Genomic DNA, 7,212 nt, shown 5'->3' with positions numbered 1-7,212 from the left:
TAAATCGGCAGATTTTAGACACACAGAGAAGCCAAAAATGGACAAACTAAAAGAGGTCACAAAACAGTTGTGCAAGAGTATCTAACTTCCACAGAGCAGAGACTCTTGTTCACGCACTTCACTGGGCAACTGGGGCCTTGTAGAAGAAGTGATCGCTCAACACGTTGCACAGATAAATACCGCAAAACCGAAGAATTGGATTCACTGTCAGCCACTGCTCTACTTTCTACAAATCTAGCTATTTTTTAGTCATTTTATAACTTTCCTTTGACTTTTTAGAAACTAGGATGTTCTTTGAAGTCCCCGTTGTCTATGCTCCAACTAAACAATGTTGGAAAATAAACTTCTCTTTAATGGGCCGCGGGAGGAAAGGCTGTCGGGTAGGAATGGGCTGGGGTGTCAGAAGCGCATCCCCCTGCGGGCTAAGTCGGTGCGGGCCTCCTGGATCTGGCTCTGCAGCTCGCGGGTGGCGTCCTCACAGTTGTGAAAAGTGGCCACGCGGTAGCCCACCGTGCCCAGGGCATAGCAGCCGGCGGACACTAGCAAGTAGGCCGGAGTGGCCACAGTACCTCCCGGCATGGCGAGGGCAGCTCCAGGCCCAGGGCCCCCGTGGTCAGGGCCGCCCAGGTGGAGCCCAGGAGTGCCAGTCCCCAAAGCCACTGCAAAAAAACAAAACAAAACAAAAAACAAAAAAACTTTTTTTTTTCAAGGTTAATACTTTTTATTAAGTCATTGCAAGCTTTGGCTAGGAAGGAAACTTGAAGAAATGAAGACATGTGGAAGAACATTTCCACATTATCATCCGTTATCTGTGTTTTCGCAGTATAGGCGTAGTCAAGGAACGCCTTCACGGCTTTGGAGGACAGGTTAGTGATGGTGACACTCCCACCGTCTCTCTCATGTTTACCTCAAACATAGCCCTGAAAAAGTCACCGCACGCTGCTAAGACACAGCGATGACATGGGATTATTTCATCTTTCATGATGATTTCGAAATCATAAAAGACATTTTGTTCTCTAAAATTCTGCAGTACGCTTAAGATTTTCTGTCCATGATCTTCGGACACAAGGAAGTTTTGCTACAGTTTACCGTCTAGGGATATTTATTGTTGTGATCTATTTTAAACTTTGCAGTATAAATAATCAATGTAATTCGGGATGACAGGCAGCAAAGTACTGACCTGGCTACTTCGCTGTTAGAAAAACATAACCATTGTTGACTTAAGAGTAGAAAAAGTCACAAATTATAAAATGTCTCCAATTTTATTTACCACCTTTATTGACATTATCTTAAGTTTCATGACAACCCTATTAGATAAGAACTGCTATCCCTGGATTACAGACGTGACACTGATGCTTAATTACGTTCAACCTGCTTTGAAATTATTAGCTATGCTTGACATTAGATAACCAAAGCAGATGGGTCCCCTTATTAGTCAAATCTAAATATAACATTTGCTGAATGTTTTATCTAATGTATTAAATATAGATGGCTTTACTGCATGCAAAAATCGTGAGTTTTCAATACTGTGTCAACACAATCTTTGATTAATAAATGTGTAGTCAGTGTTCCTTGTTGAGCACACTTACCTTTTTATACCTTTGTTCTGTTGGATCAGAATGTTGCTAGATTCAGCAGTTGCCTATCACAGAATTTTAGAGTAGATAGAAATGCTAGTGGTATTTTTAGGAAGCTAACAAAAACGCTACCATTTGCCAGGTGTACAGCAGGTGCTTTACACGCATGAACATGGACTTGTAAAAACAAACCTTTGTGGTAGAAAATATTTCAGAGGAGGAAATTTGTGTTCAGAAAGTTGAAAACCTTTTTAAAGTTACTCAATCCATGAGATGTTCACCTGAGATTTCAGTTTAAATCCTTTTGATTCGAAAACTCCTCCCGTTACCCATGAGCTCTTCTAGGAGCAAATTTAGAGGAGACACTGAAAAATGAAGTTAACTGCTATGACTCTCACATTAGTTATCTGCCCACTGGGTCACGTGTTCTCCTGGAGACCAGTGATGGAAAGGCAATGCCAGCCCAGGCTGATAGAAACTGACCGAAGACATGCCTGTTGCTGATTTGTCTTTCCATTTCCTCCCCGAGAGTCGATGTAATGACTGCACAAACACTATCCAAATGTGAAGAATTGTTTAGGGTCACTCAAAATGAATAGCCACTATTAGTCTCTGACTCAAGAGGAGCAGGATAAAGTTGGCAAGTTATCTCTGCTCCTGTTCTTTGGCCCTGAAAGTCATCATCCCCAAAAGCATTGGTGCCTCAGTGACTATTGACACTACCGTTCTGAGAGGACTGCTGTCTGTAGAGGGTGGAGACACTGAAGCATCTCTTGAAGGATCTCGAGTAGCACTATGAGGTTTAGCAGAATCAGTAATTCCATATTTGAGTCTCTGAATATAGTCTTCAGGCGATTCCGTGTACGTGGGTGTTATGTGTGTTTATGCCTAGGTCATATTAACACACAAAAACACATGCCGTATATCAAGAACTAACATTCACCAAATAAGGCCTACTTCTGAATATGCTGTATTTATGATCTTGATATTAAATCTGATCTTGATATTAAATCTGTAAGACATTATCATCCCAATTTTATAAATGAGTAAACTGAGTCCCATGAAAACTAATATTCCCCAGACCCCCTAGTACACTATTTTAGTCTACTGTGCTGCCTTAGACACTAAATGCATTGTTTGGTGCGGACCCAGATACGTACATGTAAACCCCCTTATGGATAATGTCAGGGACAGAACTTTTAAATTTATGTTTCAGAACAATGTCATTAGAATAAGTAGTCCTATATAATAAAAATAATTTCTATTTCTTCAATTATTTTTTATTTAACTAGTTTGCCTGAATCCATAGCAAAGTGGCAAAAGCATCGAATTTCAGTGATTAATTTGACATGAAAAGTTGAAAAAGAGATGAATTATTTTAATAAAAATGAAAAAAAATCCACAAACCCTCTCCATGACAAGTCATTTTCTTTAAAAGGGAAAAAAGAACGAGGGGTCTTTTTGCCTTGTCCTCTCTGAGGACACCTGTGAAATGTAAAGGTGCCTATGTGACAGGTATAGTGAGCTAATGTGCTGCAGATTCTATGACGGAATCTATAATTGCATTTTCCCTTTTTATTTCTTTAGAAAGAGAACTATAGACAGCTTTCATGTGTGAAATCACGTAACAGGGTAAAAACTTCATCTCAGAGATCTGAGCACAGAGAGAAGGTATTTGATATTGAGTGTTGGAAAGGAGGTTTGAAATTTCTACTTACACCAGGGGCAAGAAAGAAGTAGGAAGGAAGAAGGCCCAGCTTAGCCTGTAGTGGCCAAAGGAAGAATTTCATCCTTTAGTTTGTTAATATAAGGAGACCAGCTGCCTGATTACAGGAGCACGTACCATCTGCACTCCTCACTCGGTTGGTTAGCTGTGGAAAGATGCCTCTTTCCGACGCAAGCCCTGGATTCCCTGGGCTCAAACCAACAGGAGCAGGAATGGCAAACTCAAGGGCATGAGTAGGTCACACAGGGAGCCGCAGTGTAGGAGGAAACCTAGGATGGATTCCTCAGGGAGCCACATGGGCCTCCTCAGCCTCGCTCTTCTGGATCCTGTGTTCTTTCTGAATGGAGAAGACCAGTGCCCACCTCATGACAGTACAGTAGTTAGCCGGTGGCCCTGCTACTTAACCTACCTGTAGTGGGTAGCTGCTGTCTATGGGATTAATTGGATTATTGTTTCTTGGTGTGAACATTAAAACAACAACAAAAACATCTTCTCCAAGTGGCGTCTGATTCTGTTTTTCTATTTTTTTTTTTCTTGAGAGAGAGAGAGAACGTGTGAGTGGGGCAGGAGCAGAGAGAGAGGGACAAGCAGACTCCACACTGAGTGCTGAGTGCAACCTGGGGCTCGATCCCATGACCCCGAGACCATGACCTGAGCTGAAACCAAGAGTCAGACACTGGACGGACTCCTGGACATACAAAAAGAAGAGGAAAACATAGACTTGGTTCTTTGGAATAACTCATAATTCTCACCACCGCATATGGGATACCATGCACAGAGCCTGCGGTACCTTAACCTTCACAGTATCCTTGTGGGGTGGATATTGCATAATGGCCCCTGGCAGTTACTGTGGGCTCCGGGGTCTGGGCCAGTCGTGCAGGGTCTTTTGGCAAGTGACCTAACTTTTCTCAGTGTTTTCACTGAACACCTTCAGTGTTTTCGTATGGGGATAACAGCACGTACCTTGTAAAAGTAACCTGTGAAATGCCTCGCACAATGCCTGGCACAGTGGGAACTATTCATTGTTAGTTTTTATGACAAATACGGAAAGCTTAAACAATTTAGTCAAGGTCGCAAAGGTAGTGTGTGGCAGAGGAGAGATTCCCGTGCAGTTCTGGTTGGCTCCAAAGCTCCTTTTGCTCTCTGTGCCACCAATCGCATTTATTTCTTTGCTTTGAAAAATAAGACGGTTTCTTCTGAAAACCAAAACTCATGTGCAGAGATAGAGGGATGCTTTCAAATGGTACAAAATTCCAGATCTAGATTAGATATCAAACGCCATCCTTGGCCTCAGTGCTGAGAAAGGGAAAGAGACAGAAACAGAGACACAGAGAGAGGAGAGAAAGGGAAGGAGAGAAGAAGGAAGAGGAAGTTCATATTTAACGAATCCTATCCTAGGGCACAAGGATTCACTAGAAATGGCTTAGAAAGAATAATGAGGAACAGAGTCCTCCTAACCAAGCAGAATGCTTAGGAGGAAAGTTGTAGCTGACACAGATCTACTTCTCGCCACCTTGGGCAAAAAAGAGGGAGTTTGTGGGAAGGCTTTGGGAGTAAGGCATGTGCTCACATGTTGTGTCGAACAGGGGCAGTGATCCTTCTGTGCTCCAGCAACAATTGAAACCAGTAACCAGATGATACCAGAACTCCTTTGGGATGTTTCCCATCATCTTCAATCTGTATTTCAGCTTTATTCTGATTTTTAAATACAGACTTGTGGAGACCATGGCTGCGGACAGTGTCCACACACGTACGGCCTTGCTGCTTTCATCACAGTAGAGCCTAAATAAAGAAATTGGTCACCATTTCAAGTCCCAAGGAAGACCTCCAATGACCCCCTGAGGTCCAGCAGAAGGGCTGCGGGACCATGGCAGTAAGAACCCTTTAGAATTAGGAGAAGAGCAGCTCTTTACAAAATGGAGACTTGCAGATCGACGACTCTCCAGCTACATCAGGAAGCTGGAAAGCAGAAGGCCATTTGTGTTCAAAACAGGTTCACCAAAGTGTAAACTTATGATTTGTGAGGCTTACATATGGGCATACATGTTTAAAATATGTGTGTGGGGACTCTTTTCTCGGAAAACTTAAAACACCATACTATTCTTGAGCAGATTTTCCTAAAATGCGTGACAATCAAACTATCTTGCTCATCTCATTTTGCAGACTTTTATTCTCGAAATGTACAGTGGAACTCTGCAAGAAGCCAAAGCATTGGGGGAGATGGGGTTTAACTTTTAAAGATAATGGTAAAAAGCACGGTTACATTTTTCTAAAACATGCCGCTGAGGTTTCAAATCCCAAACTTGATCGATCCAGTAACATACCTGTTGAAGCTCTTCTGTTTATTTGAAAATGCACACAAATTACCCCTGATCTTCTCTTTTCCCTTTTCCTGTTAATTCCCATCACTAATTGCCTCCTTTATGGGCATGTAGAACTGGTGTTTTCCAGAACCCCAGTTTACTCCAAATCCATTATATTTTTAAACCTGAGCTTTCCCCTAATGAAAAAATTAAAGTCAGAATGTGGTCTTTCCTTTTTCATCTTCTTCCTAAATGTGGATATTTCCCCAAAAGTGTTTGTTTTCATCCTTTTTTTTTCTCCTGTCTTTTGGTAAATGTATTAACTCCCATTGTTCTAACAATTCCCTTTTATTGGTTGACTCCCAAATCTACAACCCTACCTTTTCTCTGTTTCTCTGTCTTTCATATCCAGGGTCCATGAGTCTATCCACATCTACAGCTCAAGACATGCAAGGTAGGTTCTTCCTCAAGTTATGACTACTAATTGCTCAGTCACTGATGCTTGGGTCAGACTCTCAGATGACCCCTCGGCCCCCTACCAACCTCAGTGAGCATCGGATTCTTACCAGTTCTGCTTCTTGTTCTCCCAGTTCTCAAAGCCATCACCCTGGTTCAGAGCCCTATCTTCTCTTGCCTGGACTTAAGGAATAAAAGAAAACCTAAAACCTTTTTTTTTTTTTTAAAGATTTTATTTATTTATTCAAGAGAGAGGGAGAAGCAGGCTCCATGCAGGGAGCCCAACGTGGGACTCGATCCCGGGTCTCCAGGATCATGCCCTGGGCTGAAGGCGGCGCTAAACTGCTGAGCCACCCGGGCTGCCCCTAAAACCTTTTTATTTGAAATAAGTCTAGGCTTACAGAAAAGTTACATAAATAATAGAGATCTTACATCTTTCGTTCAGCTTTCCTAAGTTGACAACTTGTCTAACCACGATGCGGATATCAAAATTAACATGGGTCACCATGTTATCACCTGAACTATAGCCTGTATTTGAATTTCACCAGTTTTCCCATTAACGTCCTTGATCTGTCCCAGGATCCAATCCCGGATGCATACCGCACTTAGTTGTCATGAATCCTTCATTCTCAACAACCTGTCACACTTCCTCAGTCTTGTCTTTTATGACCTTGACCCTTTTGAGGAGGCCACTTATTTCATAGAATGCCCTTTCATCTGGATTTGTCTGATTGTTTTTCATGATTACATTGGGGGTGTGCATTGTGTTGCGGCCTGTACTTTTGCAGCCACCCTTTAAAAGGCTACTTTGCTTCTAGTTCCCGTTCCAGCTTCTTTATCACATTGCATATGCAGTTATGCTTTTGAAGTATGCAATTTATCCGTCTCCTTACTCTTGCACAAAATCACTTTTAGGGATATCCTATCATTTTTTAGATGAAGTCCACATCTTTTAGCCTGACATTCAAGGCCATGTATAGATGATCCCAAGCCATATTTCCAGACTACTCTTGACTCATCTTGAGCTGGTGATCCTGAAGGCAGACTGATCTGACTTTTCCATTTTCTGTGCTGGTCTCTGTGGCCTTGAGTCTCCTCCCTCTTCATGCTTAGCCTATATGATATATATTATTATTAGCCTCATTTTACA

At 42.1% G+C, this 7,212-nt stretch overlaps 1 pseudogene; it reads right to left on the bottom strand.

Annotated features, from left to right (window-relative positions):
• Nucleotides 1–334: 334 nt before the first annotated feature.
• Nucleotides 335–6,570, bottom strand: LOC100684652 (annotated as a pseudogene).
• Between the last annotated feature and the right edge of the window lie 642 nt (nucleotides 6,571–7,212).

The sequence above is a fragment of the Canis lupus genome, chromosome 3 (assembly GCF_011100685.1).
Source record: "Canis lupus familiaris isolate Mischka breed German Shepherd chromosome 3, alternate assembly UU_Cfam_GSD_1.0, whole genome shotgun sequence".
Classification (NCBI taxonomy): Eukaryota; Metazoa; Chordata; class Mammalia; order Carnivora; family Canidae; genus Canis; species Canis lupus.
This window is presented reverse-complemented; position numbering and strand designations above follow the sequence as displayed.